Source organism: Pan paniscus, chromosome 2 (genome assembly GCF_029289425.2).
Source record: "Pan paniscus chromosome 2, NHGRI_mPanPan1-v2.0_pri, whole genome shotgun sequence".
NCBI lineage: Eukaryota > Metazoa > Chordata > Mammalia > Primates > Hominidae > Pan > Pan paniscus.
In genome coordinates, this window is record NC_085926.1 from 76,039,304 (window position 1) to 76,060,227 (window position 20,924).

Sequence of the window (20,924 nt, forward strand, 5' to 3'; positions counted from 1 at the left end):
CCAAGGAGTACAGACAGACTTTTCATTTATTTTCGGCAAGAATGTATTCGTTTATTGCTTTAAATAATAATAAATAGATTTTAAAATTACTCTACATTACTGCACTTTAAACTCCATGAGGGCAAGGACTCTATCAAGTTTGGACATCATTGTATACCCTACATCTTGCACAAGGTTTAGAAAAAATGGCATGGAAACCTATTTTTTGAATCAATAAATGAATACATAAAAGAATTCCAAACTCTAGTCCAAGGTTTTAGATTAATAATGTGTTAAAATGCATAAAATTTATAGACAAAACTATTCTTATTTAGAAGCTTATTCTTTAGTTGGAGAGATAAAATATATGCACATAAAAGCTTAAGGAAAAATAGTAAGGATTTTGAAGTACTTAGTATGTGAAAAATTTAGCATAAACGTTACATCCATTTATTTAACACATTTTATATCTTTCATTATTTATACAGTGCTGACTGGTAGAATTCATAAGTGACCAGAACTATAAAAATTTTGAGGATAAGCACTAGAAACACAGAATAAATAGAGTGTTAACACGCAAAACACAGAAATTCTTACATTGGCGAGGTGAATAAAAAAGATTTCTGGTTACATGTATACTGATTATTGAGGGATGAGTATGACATTATTATGCCAGAATCAATAAATATTTTTAATAGGGAGAAAACTATAATTATATATCTTTGTGTTCAATAGAAGTAGTAGTATTTATAAAGTAGAAGTTTGTTATACCTTGTTCATAGTCTTTTAAAGTTGTTTATAAATAAAATCTACTCTTAATTAGTTAATGATTGATATTAATTTAAGTGTTTTAAAATTTTTGACCTCTGAATTGCCTTGTACATATGGAGAAATAAAGCTTGCCTAGAATAATTTCTTGAGTGGAGAATGAATGATCTGGATAGATTTGTTGACAATAAATATATCTGTACTTATTTTATTAATTAATCTTCATGAAGAGAAATATAAAAGTCATATTCTAGTAGTTGATACCATGGGAAAAAATTCTTATCCTTTTCCTAAGGAAAAATACATCATGACACAAAAGTAAAGTTAATTAAATTACTTACTTTATTAATTAACTGTCTATTATTTCTATGGGTTGAAGTAAATTTGATACTCAATGCTATTTAATCTAATTCTAAAAGCTTGAATGAGTAATGATTTTTTCATGTAAGGTTAGTTGAAATAAATTATCATTGATTTTCAAATTTAATATTAATTAGCTATTGCATATTCTTAATGGGAAACAAGTGTTTACAAGGCCTTCTTTGGTTGCAAAAAGACCATGCCCATTGTAGACTTCTTAGAATACATCACATCTGGCCTCTTTTTTAGAGTGGGGAATTCAACTCATACGTGGCTGGACATTGATTCTGAACATTTTGAACATTATTTGTCTGTCTAAACTCATACTGGTTGCTGTTCTTTTATAAGTAATCACCATGTTTAGCATGAACTTGAGCTATTGTTACTTAGGGTGCTTGACTATTTACAAGTCTCACTAGGATTCTAGGTATTCATTAGTCTCGTGGTGTGTATTTGCCGATAGTCCTGTTATCTTTGTTGGTTCAATTACACAGTACCATCCAAGATGCTGCAACACATTATACACAGGGTATGGGTTGTGAGAGCTACAGATTTCAGTTATTATTCAGGCTCAGAAACTTAGAATCTCTGCGAGCTGGAACATGTTACTTAGTATTGTTTTAAGACCGTCTTGTTTTAAAAGTCAGTCTCATATTCTTAAAATATAGAATAGGGATGCTAGTAGTGCTCACAGAATTGTAGTAAAGATTAGCTGGGGAAAAAAGAGACTATTAAACAGAGCCTGGTATTCAATAAGTATCAGATGCCTTCGATTAGCAATCTGTGTTGTCATGATTAGAAGATTGCTGGTTTATGTTACAGACCTGAAAGTATAGTCAAAATATGTCAAAATAACAACCAGACAGAATCATATACCATTCCTTGAACATTTCATCCCTAGAATCTAGCCAAATTAGCATCTCTATACAGACAATACTGTTAACACAGATATGTGCTCAAACCCCTCATTTACTTTTCAGCACTTGTAAATTACTGGAGATATTTAGGAAGGAGTCTGGGGTTATGGCTTAGTTAAGCTGAGTGGCTAGAAAGTGTGAGATGCTGGATGCCTCCTCCAGTTCCTGTCTCCAGTGGCCGCACAAGGCATATCCACAGCTCTGCTCCTGCGAACTCGTTTCTGGCGTGGGGCTTGTGCGCACCCCAGACCGGGAGGAGCCTCGAGCCTGCTCATTAGTAGCACGGGCAGCTCGCGCGCTGGAGGAGGGAGGCGGAAGGACAGCGCTGCGCCACCACCCGGAGGAGGGAGCGCGGTAGCTATAGGCAGGGGAGGGAGAGGAAAGAAAAGGAAGGACGGCTCCCAGACAGAGAGTGGGAGAAACCAGGGAGCAGCGGGAGCAGCAGGTCTGGGGGGAGCTGTTCCGCTGCGCTGCCCTCGTTATTCACACGGACGCTGCGGAGCTTCCCAGGGCTGCTTCCCTGTCCCCCTGGGTGGAGGCTGCCGTCTAAACCTGACTCCAGGTGAGTTCGGCAAAGAGGTGAACCGAGGGGTCTCGAACCAGAGACGTGGCATTGGCGAGGCTGCTCAGCTCCCCCAAGCGCTGCTGCCTTTATATTTCCCAAATTCACGGAAGGTCTTGGCGGTGGCTGCACAGGCTGGGAGGGGGCGGAGGGGCGGTGGGTGGTTGCGATCCTCACGGCCAGCGTGGGGGCATTCGGATGGAATTAGCTTAAGTGAATGGGGTTTTAGGAAATGTCCCCAAAGGCACGCGTTATGTATGTGTTTCTAGACAAGCTTTTAAGACGGAAATTTGGTTTCCCGGATGCCCTTTTTGGCCTTCTGTCCTTCCTTTTGCTTGCCTCATGCCCAATTTTCCAAGCCAAGGAAAGGATTGGGAAGGCGTGGAAGCAGAAGGTCTGGGCACAGAATGTGACGGGGCAACCTTGGTCTCTAAGTTTGGGGTGGGGTGGGGGTGGGGACTCTTCCTTTCCACCTAATTTACCAGGGGAAAACCCTCAGAGTAACTTGAGGTTCCTTTGCTCTGCACCCTCCATAAGCTTATTAAAGGGAACTTCAGGCTCTCTAGACAGCCTGTGAGATGTGACGGCAATTTAGCTTAAAAGCCATGTTGGTTCACTTCATCTCCTCTTTATCCTTTGTTGCAAATTTGATACCTTTTTGGATTTCTTTAACAGCACAAAATTTAAGTGGCCGACTGACAGGAAATATTTCTTTTGAAAATGCTATGAGAAAAGTGATGAGTTAACATTGAGAGAAAGGCAACTTTATTTTCTTCGAAGAACTTTGGGGAAAGGGATTGATAGAGAAATTCTGGGCATGAAATTATGGACATTTCCCACAGAACTTCCTTCACTTATTTATTTTTACATTTGCTTCATTTTTTTTAATCGTGTGCGTGTGTGTGTGTGTGTATCAGAGAGACAAAATTCCTTGGAGGTATTATGACTTTATTTGGTTTAGAAGTTTCTTTCTTACTAATAGCACTAATTTGTGATCATCATGATTGTAAGAATTTACTAACTGTTTTGCTTTTAGGTGTTTTGGGTCTGTTTTTTTAAAAAAAATTCAATACTTACTTTGTGGGCCTTGCTGAATACCTGTCAATAAAATCGGTGGGCATACAGTTAGTCACATGACACACCGTGGATTTAATAGCAGGTAAGTATACAAACGATAAGTTTAGGAAATAAATGTCAGAATCAAAATTCAGGTGTGAAATTGAAATATCTTTCACATATTTACCAAATTCTCTTTTAGGATCCAATGTCATTTTATGGTCAAGAGAGCTTAAAGGTTTCTCAGATTAAGATATATGTATCTACTTTGTTAATCAAAATGTAATATTTTATTTTGTTCTTTCTTTAATGACTGAGTTCAACAAATAAAACTTGCATATTTAACGTAAGGTTCTTTCACATCTATTACTTCTCCAATTTTTAATATAAATTTAAGGAGAAAAGTGATATTCCATTTTGTAGATGAAGAGACTGTGTCACAGAAGTATTACTTTATCTAGATTTCTGTAATTATTATGTTATAAACTTAGAAATTACATATTATTATGGAACATATAAAATATATGAATGTTATAAACCATAAGAATTCAGACCTATGCTATTTAACTTCAAGTTTAGTTCTTTACCCAAACAATTGCACAACTACGTTGAGACTACTGAAATAATTATATATGAACATGCTATATAAAAAAAAAGCATTTCTTATTTTTCTGGTTTCTCTTTGATATAAAATATACTATAATTTTGTGGAGTTATTTTCCATATTTAGATGCTCCTAACTTCCAAATAACTCCTAAACTCCTAAAAACTGACCTGTGTCCTTCTTAATAAAAGTGGATTCACAGGGAGACTCAGTTTTTACTAAGAATATTCTTGGGATAATTTGTGTCTTATAATCAGGATAAAGACAGGCCACATTTACCTGTGTTTTTAAACCACTTAGTGTGAACTTGAAATGCAGACAGAACCTGCTTTCAGGCTGAACTGCCAGCTTCGCAGTGAATAGTCTTTCAGATTCCGTGGAAACACTGGCAGATATATCTAATGTATATCTGATGTGGGACTTATGAGAAAAGGAGAGGTAGAAACGGAATGCTCTTATATTTCATATGTGACCACATTCATAAAACTTTATTGATAAGTACTTTGGTGTCTGACACGGGCTGACACAAATAGGCTTCTTCAAGAGTTGAGGAAGAAAACAAAATCCCTATAATACAGCCTTTTTCCTCCTTTTCTTTCTTAAGCGGTAATAGTTGATCCTACATAATCTCTTAAAAAATAAATTTCAAAGAGAGTTTGTGAGTTTTTTGGAGGGAGGGAGCTTTTGTGTGTCTATGCATGCTCAGTACAGTTTAGGGGTATAAGGAGAAGTTAAACAAGAATATTGAATGCTAGCTATGAAACTTTTTGGAGTCTCAAATGCATTGAAACAATTTTTCATATTATATACATAAAATTGATAGTTACCTTGGGGAACTAAGTATGTTATACACAACTTTGCATCTGATTACAGGATTCCCTGAACATTTATAGCTCAGGTATTCTGGAAGGAGTCAAGATAATTAGTTTTATGGCTCTTGCCCATGTGACCTGTTCCTTTCTGGTCCTGACATTAAAAGGATGACTTAAATTTTCTGGAATGTCAAAATTTTCTCTTCCCTCAGATCCTACAAAATACTTCAAGCAGTGTATGTGTGATACTCACTGTCATTTCAACATTTCCAAGGAAAACAATCCTCTTGAGAATGCTAAACAATGCCCTATATTTCTTCCTTTCTAATTCTTTCAGATAGAGGGTTAGATGAATTAGGAAGAAAGGAGAGAGGGAGATAAGAGAGATGACATTTTATCCCTCAGGAAAGAACAAGACCAATTGTATTCCTAATTTAGAAATATTATTCTACAGACATTCCTGAGCAAGAGGGCTTTGCATATACATTAAAGCAGAATACCTAGTCAACTTCTAGTTATGCCATGTAGTGAGATGGAAGTAAGATGAGGAAGCTGAGATCGTTTTTGTTGGAGAACTGAGACCACATGAAATAGGTAACAGAGTTACCCCAACTGAGGGGCAAGAGGACTTGGAAGTTTCCTCCATAAATTTGCAGTTAGTACAGGGCTGCTCCAGTGATCAGAGTCATTAATGCCCTAGAGTTTCTGTATAACCCTGTACACAGGCTGAGACAGCTCTGATGGCCCAGAAAAGCCTTTGGACAGAATCACTGCACCCTTGGACATTGTCCGGCCACCTGTATGAGAATAGTGAGTGCTGAGGAGTTGTGGGTAGCTTGGTGACAACTCTTGCTAAAGGAGTGTCATCAACATTCACTGCTGAAAGTGAATTTTTTCATTCACATATGTCATGCCTATGAGGTCATGCTTTCTTGGATACAAATTTGTACAAGATATGAATTAATTTTTGAACATCCTTTCTTAAAAGTACCATGTTCATGTAGTTGCTCATTTTAATTTGAGTAGTTCAGATGGGACATAATATACTAGGGAGATGATTGAACATCCTAAGTTCTAGTGTATATACCTTTGTTCATTACGAGATTCATCCCCTGTCCCCCTTTGTAGTGACATTGATGGCATAAGGGAGTAGTAGATGAAATTTAATGCAGAAAAACATGGAGATATATGAATGGTAGATATGGTTGACAACCACCATTTTCATTGAAGTTGTTTCAAAGCAAATAAATTTGGTATAAATTCATTTTATTTGCTCCTGAAGGGTAATTAAGAATAGGTAGGAATTGTGAAGAGACTATAGTGTTGACATTAAGAGAAGTTTTTGATTCTTAAAATAGGATATATGACACAAGAGTGAACAAACAGAAGATACTGAACAAATATTCTGTCATAAGTAAGTGATGGATTATTCGGACTTGTTGAACTATGTTTTTAAATGTATTATTTAAACATTTAAATATTATTAAAACCTTAAATAATATTTAAATATTATAAAAGTTATAGAAAATTATGTTTACAATACAAATATACACTTATAAGCTATATTGTAGATATGGGAGTAAACAATGCAGTTTTTTTTTACTGAGTGAAAAATGTAGTTTTTTAAAATTCTAAATGGAGCTAACAGCTTAGTGTGATATATATTTTGAATTTCAAAATTTGCAACCAAATAGGACAAATGTGTTGAACTGTACTTTTCTTGAAGAACTGTGATAAGAATGAGCAGTGAAAAAATTACAGCTTCTCAGCGATCAAATACTTGCTTAGGGTTTAATAAGAAAAATCTCAGCGAATGCTGGAAGTGATGTACACGATCTATTACAGACCCATGATTAAAATGGTATCTTGTTAGCTATATGAGCTTGAAAACAAATGGTATAGCTTCTCTTTACCTCAGTTGCTTCTTGTGTGAAACGGGGAGACTAAGAGCATGTAACTCAAAATTCTTTGTTAATGATTTGCTTCTTAGAACAGTACCAGGTCCAATTAGGATTAGATTGCCATTTTTATTATTGATATTTGCCCTAGTTCTGCCTTTTATTGACTGTATGAAATTGGTGAAGATCCCTTTCTGAAGCCTTGTTTCTTATCTATAAGCTGGGAATAGAATGCCTGCTATGAAGAGTGGTTGTTAGTACATTAAAAAGGCTGGATATTTGTTTACAAGGGGCTCAGCACATGGTAGAAATTTGATAGTATTTTTTTCTTGTCCTCCCATGTATTACTATGGAGATATCCCACATATTATGTCCAAGTTTTTATTTTCCCCTCAAATGCAATGTCAATCTTGCACAAAACATTCCCATCTCCTAATTCTCTTCTAATGTTCTGTAATCATTAAAGTATAGAAAACTAGAATGAGTATTTTTATAACTTTTGCTGTACTCAAGCATGTGGAGAGAAGAGCGCTAGATCACAGGACAAACTTTGATGAGAGAAGGGAAATATTTACACCACAAACAACTTTCTCCTCCCCATGCTTAACAGTTTTATGCTGTCATTCTGTCAGCACTGAGTGAGATTTTTTTATTTAAATAGTTTTCTATTTGTGGTATGACAATTCATGTATGGACTTCATGTAATTAACATAAATATAATGGAGGGTTGAGAAGTGGTTTATTTTTACCAAGAGGAAAAATTTGTACACAATTTTTTAAAATACTGCTTTGAGAATCTTTAAAATTAATTTTGATTCAGTTGGTGGAAGATAGCATCACAAACTCACTGCTGGTGGTATTCTTGAGAAGTAATGTTTGAATTTTCTGGGTATTGTCCCCAGACTGGCTTAAAAGAATTTAATTTTAGATGTAAATTTTCTGCTTAACATGGAAGATTTTTCCATGAAAATATTAGCTCCATCAGATACACGGTTGCTTACGTGTAGCTGCGTGGAATTACGGGAAGGGTGAAATAGAAAAAAATTTCATCTCTAAGTTATACATACTGATATAATCATATTGATTGGATGATAGTGATAATTACAGCAATAATATGATTGAAAGGGTAAGCAAGTAACATATAATACAGTTACTAATATAATCCTGTGATTGAGTTTACCACTTCATTTCTCTTTTCTGGAATCCCTTAAGTTTGTCACTATTGCACTTTATTTCCTTTGCTTATTGTAGTGGTGTATTAGTTGTATTACTGCTGCTATAACAAATTACCACACATTTAAATAACTTAAAAGAACACATATTTATTGTCTTACAGTTTCAAAGGTCAGAAGTCCAAAATCACTTTAATTAAGCTAAGTCACTGTGTCTGCAGTGTTGGTTCCTTCTCCAGGTGCTGAGGGGAGAATCCATTTTCTTGCCTGTTTCTGCTTCTGGTGGCACCAGTATTCATTGTCTTTTACCCATTCCTCCATTTTCAAGGTGCATTGCTTTTATTTCTGTTCCTTTCTCCGCATTGTCTCCTCCTTTAACTTTGAGTCCTTCTCTCTACTTCATCTAAGGACTCCTGTGATTACTTTGGACTCACATGGATGACGTGGGATAATCACCTTGTCTCAAGATCCTTAACTTAATCATATCTACAAGTCCCTTTGGCTATGTAAGGCAGCAGATTCCCAGGGCCTGGAGATTAGGCCAAGAACATCTTTTGGGACTATTATGCAGCCTCTCATAAGTGGTAATAATATTTTTGTGCCTTGAGAACCTGAAATTAATTGCTTACGCATGGAAAAATAACGTATCTGTGGGGGTAACAATTTATTTTTGAACCATTAGAAGGTATTGATGGGGAAGTTTTCATCTGACTGATAACAGCTACTGATAAATTAAATACCCTTAGATTTGTCAAATCTAGCTCTAGTAAAATGTAAGTAAAAGTATTTGCACTGCTGGGGTCAAAAATATTAATTAAACCCATTATTTATCAAGGCCAACTCCTGGATTACTTAGGTTTAAATTAACATAGAACATTATCTTCCATATTGCTTATTTGTGAAGCTTAGTTCTTGTTTACAAAATATCATCCATATAAGAAAGCACAGAAAGGTTGGTGTTTTTTTAACCTTTGCAGAATATAAATTTTCAAAGGGATGTTAGACAGTAGTTCCATAATAATTGATGCAGTTCCCAAACATTCATTGTGAATATTTTATCTCATGAGTTATATCTATGATTCTAATCATAGACTTCTAGAAGAAATTTAACAATGGTCATGTCAGCCTTTGAAATCTTTCTGTAACCTAGAAGAGGACCATTGCATAAGATAGATTCATTTTCCCCTTTATTCCATTGTTGCCAGAGAGAACTTGAAATGCCCTGTTCAAATTAATTTAATGCAAATGAATTCTTGCTGCCTCACAAGTAGTTTGTCCTTCATTTTTCTTAAAATTATATTGTAAATGGATGTGACATGCTTTACTGGTTATTGTGCAGGGAGCATTGTCCTTCCTAAAAGCTCCCTCATTTGTCAAAATGAGCCATTAAGAGTAAAGTAAATTATATTATCTGATCATAGTATCACAATTGACCTTAAAACAATAAATTTTATAATCAGTGCAAATTGCTGAACAGTGTTTACAGTTGTAGAAATTTCAAAGGAAACCCTGGTTGAGATACAAAGCTGCTATAATCATTTTTAAAATCTTTGTTTTTCTTTTACTTTGAAACAGTAGTGCAGTTAGTACTTTTGCCTTATTGCTCTCTGCCTTCCAGAAACCCTCATTCAAATATTCTAAGTTTTTAAGTCTTTTTCATTTCTTTTAATATTGTAACATTTAACAATGTCGAAGAAAGTATAATTTTTCTGGAGATCAAGCTAAAAATAAAGAGAAGTTGATGCAAATGAACATCAAATTAACAAGATTGATTATGAAAAGTAATTTTTGAAAAGGACCCCAAATCCCTTTGCACATAAATGCAAAAGAATTTAGTGAAAGGTGAAATTGGAGTAAAGAACTCTACGGATGCGTAAGTAACTCTTAATGAGAATGAGTAACGTACATGCATATTTTTAGCTCCCAGTTTCAGAGATACAGTAGTTGTACAACAAATGGTCCTTTCCTGCTGTTAAGGAAGCCTCTTCTCCTCCAGCCATGCTATTCCTCAGAGCAAGCACTTCCACCGAGTTTTCAGCAACCATAAGTAAGAAGGATGGTATGATAGGCTGTGTGTACATATGGCCCTCATTAGCAGGCCAACTGTTCCTTTTGCCCACCCACATCACTGGGGACATATGGCATTACTTTGACTGTGGAAACAAGTGTGTGTGGACATATCTTGGTATGAGTATAAGACTGTTGATTGTCTTTCTCTTGTCGCTCGTGCAACCAACTGTCTCCTTGTGGAAATCATATTATCCATAACACTAGATTTGAGGATGATAAATGATGTTGTTATTATTAACTGAATTTGCCTCTCTAGTTTGATCACAAAACCAGTGAATGTTTGCTTATGGAACATGTAAAGCTTATAGAAGATAGAAAGCTTACAGAAAGAAATGATGGCTTTTCTAAGCATAAGAGTCAGGTCTTTTTCAATCAAAGACTAACTCATTCAAAAATTCAAGAATTATGTAAAACCAGAACAGCAGAGGGTTCAGAAATGCTATTGAGATCATTTATTATAAAATAGCCATTAATGAAATGTAATAGTGAGTCTGTTGTTGTTAGTTGTGACTATATGGAGAAATTAATGAGAAAATATAAGATAGGCTGGAATGAAGAGAGTCATCTGATCCCAGCATAATTCATTTTATATAGTTCACAGTATTATAACTTTAAAAAAATTACTAATTTTTTCAATACTGTGAATTCTGAATTTGCAATATGAGGCTTTTCAATACTTGCAACAAGTGTGTATTTTTCAGTGGTGGCTCTAGAATTACATAGCGGGACTTTCGAGCTGCATTCTGATAAGAAGGCAAGGCTAGAGGACTCATGTTGAGGTGGCATTTGCACAGGACTTGATTTAGATAACATACATCAATGGTGTAGAGAGAAGAGTGGGTGATGTTGCTGAAGATTATAGGGGAGATAATAAAACTGAAAGGCACCTTTTGCTACCTCTGCTGGCCTATTTGTATATTCAGCTGTGTAGCATATTTCTTGTATAATTACATAGTAATTTCACACACTACATTAAGAAAATCTGAACAATTTTTACTAAACTCACGATTTCTAAATATTAAGTAAATAACACCAATATTTGGATAGGTAACACTTATAAAAACAGTATTTCTAGATGGATATAGATGATAATTTTTCATCTTTATCTATAGAGCTGATAAATTTTCAAAACCCTTTGAATATCACTTGTACTACAAAGTCTCATTTCAGTTTCAGTGCCATGGCACATTGATTAATCACCACTAAAGCAGTACATGAAATATTTGGCAATATAGGTATCAAGATATTTGGTAATGGTGATTGATGCACAGAATACAGCACATTATTGTTATGCACTGGCCTTGAGAACTTTAGTTTTCATCTTCGTTCACCTTGGTAGAGAACAAACTAATAGCTTTTTTCTTTCACCTTGCTGGAGAACAGACTAACAACTTCAAATTATCTGATCCATCAAAAAATTTATTTCCTTGAAACTCACTGATTTATGTATTTATTATTTTGGGGGGATCACTATTATTTGCTGTAGTAAAATATCAAATGATCAATGTATTATACCAACATGGCAGCTCACATGGTAGGCAACAGAATGAAAACAAACAGATTTACTACCAAGGATTATACTGTATTGCTTTTATTGACAGAAAAAGCATACAGATAATTTTATTCAGAGATTTTATGTGAATTATTTTTGATAAGTGTACACATATATTTATAACTGACCTTTCTTTGTCAAGTGTGTGCCCACACATGATTCACACTAAATCAATCTTAGAGATCTTACCCAAAGATTGAATTTCTTAAAGTGACTGTTCCAAATATGTATAATTTATGGCAAAAAAAAGTCACAAAATGGCAATATAAGGAGGCATAAAAATGAAGATAAAGGGGGAGATAATGGTTAAAAACACCTGTAAATGAATAATTGATTTTGATTTAAATTCTCTTTAGTTCTTAGCTGATGAAATGAATATAAATGAAATTATTATGCAAAACACCTCTATTTGTTGTATATGCATGTACATATATATGTTACAAATACAAAACTGATGGGATATTATTTAACATATGTTCACACTCAATGTGCATATATGTACATAATGAAAATGAGTGCATGTTTTCTATATATATATATATATACACACACACACATACACATATTGCGTACTTTCATTTTTTAAAATTTTACTGTAAGTTCTGGGATACATGTGCTGAACGTGCAGGTTTATTACATAGGTATACATGTATCATGGTAATTTGCTGCACCTATCAACCCGTCATCTAGGTTTTAAGCTCCACACGCATTAGCTATTTGTCCTAATGCTCTCCCTCCTCTTTCCCCCCACCCACCGACAGGCCCCAGTGTGTGATGTTCCCCTCCCTGTGTCCACGTGTTCTCATTGTTCAGCTCCCACTTATGAGTGAGAACATGTGGTGTTTGGTTTTCTGTTCCTGTGTTAGTTTGCTGAGGATGATGGTTTCCAGCTTCATCCACATCCCTGCAAAGGAAATGAACTCATCGTTTTTTATGGCTGCATAGTATTCCATGGTGAATATGTGCCACATTTTCTTCATCTGGTCTATCATTGATGGGCATTATGTTGGTTCCAAGTCTTTGCTATTGTAAATAGTGCCACAATAAACATACGTGTACATGTGTCTTTATAGCAGAATGATTTATAATCCTTTGGGTATATACCCAGTAATGGGATTGCTGGGTCAAATGGTATTTCTGGTTCTATATCCTTGAGGAATCACCACATTGTCTTCCACAATGGTTGAACTATTTTACAAGCCCACCAATGGTGTAAAAGTGTTCCTATTTCTCTGCATCTTCTCCAGCATCTGCTGTTTCCAGACTTTTTAATGATCACCATTCTAACTGGTGTGAGATGGTATGTCATTGTGGTTTTGATTTGCATTTCTCTAATGACCAGTGATAATGAGCTTTTTTTCATGTGTTTATTGGCCACATACATGTCTTCTTTTGAGAAGTGTCTGTTCATATCCTTTGCCTGCTTTTTGATGGGGTTGTTTGTTTTTTTCTTGTAAATTTGTTTAAGTTCCTTCTAGATTCTGGATATTAGACCTTTGTCAGATGGATAGATTGTAAAAATTTTCTCATATTTTGTAGTTTGCCTGTTCACTCTGGTGATAGTTTATTTTACTGAGCAGAAGCTCTTTAGTTTAATTAGATTCCATCTGTCAATTTTGGCTGTTGTTTCAAGTGCTGTTGGTGTTTTAGTCACGAAGTCTTTGCCCACATCTGTGTCCTGAATGGTATTGCCTAGGTTTTCTTCTAGGGTTTTTATAGTTTTAGGTTTTACATTTATGTTTTTAATCCACCTTGAGTTAATTCTTTTATAAGGTGTAACGAAGGGGTCCAGTTTCTCTTTTCTGCATATGGCTAGCCAGTTTTCCCAGCGCCATTTATTAAATAGGGAATCCTTTCCCCATTGCTTGCTTTTGTCAGGTTTGTTGAAGATCAGATGGTTGTAGATGTGTGGTGTTATTTCTGAGGCTTCTGTTCCGTTTCATTGGTCTATATATCTGTTTTGGTATTAGCACCATGCTGTTTTGGTTACTGTAGCTTTGTAATATAGTTTGAAGTCAGGCAGCGTCATGCCTCCAGCTTCGTTCTTTTTGCTTAGGCTAGTTTTGGCTCCACAGGCTCTTTTTTGCTTCCATATGAAATTTAACGTAGTTTTTTCTAGTTCTGTGAAGAAAGTCAATGGTAGCTTGATGGGAATAGCATTGAATCTATGAACTACTTTGGGCAATATGGCCATTTTCATGATATTGAGTCTTCCTATCCATGAGGATGGAATGTTTCTCTATATGTTTGTGTCCTGTCATTTCCTTGAGCTCTGGTTTGTAGTTGTCCTTGAAGAGGTCCTTCACATCCCTCGTAGGTTGTATTCCTGTGTATTTTGTTTTCTTTATAGCAATTGTGAATGGGAGTTTACTAATGATTTGGCTCTCTGCTTGTCTGGTCTGTTATTGGTGTATAAGAATGATTGTGATTTTTGCACATTAATTTTATATCCTGAGACTTTGCCAAAGTTGTTTATCAGGTTAAGGAATTTTTGGGCTGAGGTGGTGGCATTTTGTAAATATACAATCATGTCATCTGCAAACAGAGACAACTTGATTTCCTCTCTTCCTATTTGCATACCTTTTATTTCTTTCTCTTGCTTGATTGCCCTGGCCAGAACTTCCAATACTATGTTGAGTAAGAGTGGGTAGAGAGGTCATCCTTCTCTTGTGCCAGTTTTCAAAGGGAATGCTTCCAGCTTTTGGCCATTTAGCATGATATTAGCTATGCATTTGTCATAAGTAGCTCTCATTATTTTGAGATGTGTTCCATCAATACCTAGTTTATTGAGAGTTTTTAGTATGAGGGGTGTTGAATTTTATTGAAGGCCTTTTCTGCATCTATTGAGATAATCATGCAGTTTTTGTCATTGGTTCTGTTTATGTGATGGATTACATTTATTGATTTGCATATGTTGAACCAGCCTTGCATGCCAGGCATGAAGCCAACTTGATCGTGATGGATAAGCTTTTTGATGTGCTGCTGGATTCGCTTGCCAGTATTTTATTCAGGATTTTTGCATTGATGTTCATCAGTGATATTGGCCTGACATTTTCTTTTTTTATTGGGTCTCTGCCAGGTTTTGGAATCAGAATGATGCTGGCCTCATAAAATGAGTTAGGGAGGAGTCCCTCTTTTTCTGTTGTTCAGAATAGTTTCAGAAGGAATGGTACCAGCTCCTCTTTGTTCCGCTCGTAGAACTTGGCTGTGAATACATCTGGTCCTGGGCTTTTTTTGGTTGGTAGGCTAGTAATTACTGACTCAATTTCAGAACTTGTTATTGGTCTATTCAGGGATTTGACTTCTTCCTGGTTTAGTCTTGGGAGGCTGTATGTGTCCAGGAATTTATCCATTTCTTCTAGATTTTCTAGTTTATTTGTGTAGAGGTGTTTACAGTATTCTCTGATAATAGTTTGTATTTCTGTGGCATCAGTGGTGATATCCCCTTTATCATTTTTAATGCGTCTATTTGTTTTTTCTCTCTTTTCTTCCTTATTAGTCTGGCTACTGGTCTATCTATTTTGTTAATCTTTTCAAAAAACCCACTCCTAGATTCATTGATTTTTTTGAAGGTTTTTTCGTGTTTCTCTCCCATTCAGTTCTGCTGTGATCTTAGTTATTTCTTGTCTTATGCTAGGTTTTGAATGTGTTTGCCATTGCTTCTTTTGATTGTGATGTTAGGGTGTCTATTTTAGATCTTTCCCACTTTCTGATGTGGGCATTTAATGCTATAAATTTCCCTCTAAACACTGTTTTACCTGTGTCTCAGATATTCTGGTATGTTGTGTCTTTGTTCTCATTGGTTTCAAATAACTTATTTATTTCTGGCTTAATTTTGCTATTTACCCAGTAGTCATTCAGAAGCAGGTTGTTCAGTTTCCATGTAGTTGTGCAGTTTTGAGTGAGTTTCTTAATTCTGAGTTCTAATTTGATTACACTTTGGTTTGAGAGATTGTTTGTTATGATTTTCATTCTTTTGCATTTGCTGAGGAGTGTTTTACTTCCAGTTATGTGGTTGATTTTAGAATAAGTGCTGTGTGGTGCTGAGAAGAATGTATCTTCTGTTGATTTAGGGTGGAGAGTTCTGTAGATATCTATTAGGTCCACTTGGACCAGAGCTGAGTTCAAGTCTGAATATCCTTGTTAATTTCCTGTCCTGTTGATCTGTCTAATATTGATAGTGGGTTGTTAAAGTTTCCCACTATTATTGTGTGGGAGTCTAAGTCTCCTTGTAGGTCTCTAAGAACTCATTTTATGAATCCTGGTGCTCCTGTATTTGGTGCATATATATTTAGGATAGTTAGCTCTTCTCGTTGCATTGATCCCTTTACTACTATGTAATGCCCTTTGTCCTTTTTTATCTTTGTTGGTTCAAAGTCTGTTTTATTAGAGACTAGGATTGAAACCCCTGCTTTTTTTTTTCTTTCTTTCCATTTGCTTGGTAAATATTCCTTCATCCCTTTATTTTGAGCCTATGTGTGTCCTTGCAAGTGAGATGGGTCTCCTGAATACAGCACACCTATGGGTATTGACTCTTTATCCAATTTTCCAGTCTATGTCTTTTAATTGGGGCATTTAGCCCATGTATATTTATGGTTAATATTGTTATGTGTGAATTTGATCCTGTGATCATGATGCTAGCTGGTTATTTTGCACATTAGTTGAAGCAGTTTCTTCCTAGTTTCATTGGTTTTTATATTTTGATGTGTTTTTGCAGTGGCTGGTACTGGTTTTTCCTTTCCGTATTTAGTGATTCCTTTAGGAGCTCTTGTAAGGCAGGCCTGATGGTGACTAAATCTCTCAGCATCTGCTTGTCTGTAAAGGATTTTATTTGTCATTCATTTATGAAGCTTAGTTTGGCTGGTTATGAAATTCCATATGTACATCATGAAAATGAGTGCATGTGATATACATACACACACACACACATTGCATACTTTCATTTTTATGTCCATTACTTTTCTGATTTCATCAGCAGCTAACTAAAGAAAATAGAAAAAAAAATTGGTAATTTGATCTTTCGTGTTCTGCATCTTCCAGCTTCACACACAGTTTTCTGTTTTTATCGTTACTGTGATCAGAATGAAAAAATATACTATAGAATCAGAATCAGGTCAGAATCAACAAATATACTATAATGTTTGTACATGCTTTCAATGCAGTTTGTCTCTGCAAAGGGTGTGTGTGTTTCTATGCAGATGTGCATGTACACAAGTGTGTAAATAATGTTTTATTCATGATGGAGAAAGATTGGTCAAAATTATTCTGAATGAGGTAGCACCACTACAGCAGATAATTAGGTATCTAGCAATAAAACAAATCATTAAACATGTTTCTAAGCATCTACTCAGTATCTGGCACAATGTTAAGTAGTAGAAATATAATCGTAAGCAAACTTCAGCTTCTACCCTCAATGGTATATGTGTAGAACAAATTGGTAAAGCTGGAGTACATTTCAGAACCAAAAACAGTTTCTGTATAGTTCCCACTTCATCAAGACCATGTTTTATACTACTCATACACTGAAGCCATAAGGAAGCATTTCTTCCATCCACCCTTTTACAGGGTAGTGGTGGGGAAGAAGAGCTGACTGTCATGCTTGAATTCGCATAATTTCATAATTAAATAATTTCATGTTACATAATCTCAATAAACCTAAAATACAATATATGATAAAGATAGTGTTTCAAATCAGTAGATAAGTGATAAATGGTTCATAAAATGGTGTTCAGATAATTGGCTATATGTATTTTATAGTTGCACAAAGGTATACTATGTCATTCATAAATACTAATTCCAGAGTGGATGTCAAATACACTTTTTCAATATATAAAGAAAAAATACCATAGACAAATATCACTTGCAACATTACAGTTAAAACTAAATATCTAAACATAGCCCTAACCAATAACAGAAAATTTTTAAAAAAATATTTATGGATTGGAATTTGTTAAAATATAAAAATTTTCTATTTCAGAGGATACCATGAATATGTGTAAAAAGCAAATATCAAATCAGCAGCAAGTGTTTGCAATTCACTTGACATATTTAAAATATGAGTAGTTCCAACAAATCATAAATAAATGATTAGTAGTCCAATAAAAAAAGACACAAAGTACATTGACAGGAAACTGTATGAAACTCATGAACACTAAATGTATTAGATTCTCTATTGTTAAACAAAATGCAAAAACAATAGAGAGCATTATTGATATGCAGTTAATATTTTAACAAAATTATATTATTAATTTTATCCATGTTATAAGTAAATATATACATCCAAAAACCCTTATTTTCTCTGAAAGTTGTCACTTATGAATCTATTTTGAAAATGTTTAAAGAATAGTAATTAACTTTAATAAATAGGTATTCCTATTGAGGGAAAACAGACATTTCCATAATTTTTCTTCTGTTTCTAATATAGTAGATGGTAGGAAAATAATGACAAATGCATGTTCATACCTGGATAATATGCATTCCATTAGTTCTTTTAAACTTTTGCATTCTCAAAACTATATTGATACCTCAAAGCATACCCTTTGCTGTTGAAAGCAGCCTTTCAGGTATAAAGACACACACATCACTTTCCCTAAATCTTACATAAGGCAAGGGCCTAGATGCCTATCAGAAAATATATTTCAAGAATGCTTTTTTAAGTAGTTCCTGTGGCCTTATCTTATAGAGGAAGGTTTTTTTTAAAACATACACACAGTTTTTGATGCACATTTTTATTGGGAAGAGCTTTTATTTCCTTAAATGTTTTGTTGTTTAAGTGTGAAAAGTATCCTGCAGTGGAATTTAGTGGAACAGATGCTTATTGTGATAGATGAGATGAACTTGCTTCCCTAAGCATGCATGGGCATGAAATGCATCTGGCTTCTGTACATAAAAGTCAGTTATGTTCCAAATATGTTTCTGCATTTACACAGACGTTTAGGGGCAGACACCCTACTATTCCCTCAAAAGGCGGCTCTGCTTAATTATGAAGTTCAAGTTAGACCAGAAGTTGGAAAATACTAAATTCCACATTGCAGACAGAGCCTGAGCAGGTGATGTCACCACTGCATACTAAGGTGGCAAGTCCTCAGAGAAGTCACTTATCACCTTACCATGGAGAAAAATAACTGTGTCCAGAACACAAGAGGATGCTGTAAAGTAGCGTACAATCAAGTGTGCAAACCTGTGCAATACACACCAAATGAAATCCAGTTCAGAGGAGGAAATAAGGGTAGGCTCGGGAAAACAAATAAATGAGTATATGCTTTAAAAAATAGGACTTAATATAAACAGTCATGAGAGTAAAGACTATTGCTAAGCACGTAGGAAACACAAACCAGGCTTTCAGGAAGGAGTTTGCACGTGTGTGCACTGGTAGGAGGTGTAATGTGCAGAAATCTGGCCTTTTGGGGCATAACAGCTAAAGTTCCTTTTCTATTGTCCAGATAACCTTAAATATCCCTTTATAAAGTAATATTTTAAAAAGGCCATCTACTGTGCACAATGTGTTAGCATCAAGGACATGAAATTTATCTGGAATATACCAAAACTTTAATCAATAGACTAGGACCAAAGCTTTTAAAAATAGTTTTTTTTAGATAAATCATTATAATTTATTATTTCCTTGCCATAGGTAATGCATGATACATAACTTTACTTTTTTCTCAGTTACTTAGTGTGTAGGTAGAATAATGACCCTTAGTAGGATGACCTTTTGAATATGTTGTCAGGCAGCATGGGAGCATTGTGGTTGCAGGTGGAATTCAGATTGCTAATCACCTGACCTTAAAATGGAGAGATTATCCTCAATTATCTAGGTGGGCCCACTGTAGTCACAAAGAACCTTCAAACAGGAAGGCCGAAAGACCAGAGTGAGTAGAAGAGCTTGGGGAGACTGGAGCCGAGGCTGAAGTGATGTGCTGTGTGGATGGAGGCAGAGGCCAAGAGCTCAGGGGTACATGTGGCCCCTCAAACCTGGTGAATTCTCCCCTGGAATCTCCTGACAAAATATAGACTTGATGATAACTTGATTTTAGCACACTAAGACCCATTTTGGACTTCTGACCCCCAGAAGTATAAAGACAAAAAATGTGTTGTTTTAAGCCTCTGAGTTTGTGTTAATTTATTATGAGCAGTAAGAAACTAACACAGTAAGATGGCTTTTATTTTTCTCTATTTGATGTATAGAGTTAAATTGGATATTCTAGGAATTATTGGGAATTTCTTTTCTTTTCCTTTTTTTTTTTTTTTTTTTTTTTTTGAGACTGGAGTCTAGCTCTGTGGCCCAGGCTGGAGTGCAGTGGCGCGATCTCGGCTCACTGCAAGCTCCGCCTCCCGGGTTCGCGCCATTCTCCTGCCTCAGCCTCCCGAGTAGCTGGGACTACAGGCGCCTGCCACCACGCCCGGCTAATTTTTTGTATTTTTAGTAGTGACGGGGTTTCACCGTGTTACCCAGGATGGTCTCGATCTCCTGACCTCGTGATCCGCCCGCCTCGGCCTCCCAAAGTGCTGGGATTACAGGCGTGAGCCACCGCGCCCGGCCGGGAATTTATTTTCTTCAGATAGTTCTTCATATTAGAATAATGAGAACCATCGAGTAATTAAGTGTTCTATTTTGTGAAGGATGATTATATAAACAGTATGAAGGTTAAAAAACGGGCGGGGCCGGCTGGGCACGATGGCTCATTCATGTCATCCCAGCACTTTGGGAGGCCGGGGCAGACGGATTGCTTGAGCCCAGGAGTTTCAGATCAGCCCGGGCAACATGGTGAAACCCCATCTCTACAAAAAATACAAAAACTAGGCAGACGTGGTGGCTGGCGCCTGTCGTCCTGGCTACTCAGGAGGCTGCGGTGAAAGGATCTGAGCCCGGGAGGTGGAGGCTGCGGTGAACCGTGATTATGCCACTGCGCTCCAGTGTGGGTGACAGAATGAGACCCTGTCTCCATTCAATAAATAGGTAAATAAATAAAAGGGGAGGGTGTCTGTTGAAGGCTACTAAAGTCATCTAAGGGTCCTCTGATTATATGAGGCTAGGATGGTGCATGGAAGGTTGTGTTGAATAACCTGATACTCTTTCTGAAACTATAGAAGCGTTAGTAATTTTAGCCTGAGAGTGCTATAATCTGAGATAATTTGGTCCAATACTTCCAGGGAGGGTTGAAGTTTTGAGATAGC

At 35.9% G+C, this 20,924-nt stretch overlaps 1 protein-coding gene across 8 annotated transcripts in view; it reads left to right on the top strand.

The window, feature by feature from the left end:
- The first annotated feature begins 2,299 nt into the window (after positions 1 to 2,299).
- Positions 2,300 to 20,924, top strand: part of ROBO2 (roundabout guidance receptor 2) — a 1,748,609-nt gene continuing 1,729,984 nt past the window's right edge. For all 8 annotated transcript variants that reach the window (XM_063602831.1, XM_063602841.1, XM_063602842.1 and 5 more), the window contains exon 1: positions 2,300 to 2,586. The gene's annotated coding sequence lies outside the window, so the exon portion shown is untranslated. The remainder of the gene's footprint in view (positions 2,587 to 20,924) is intronic.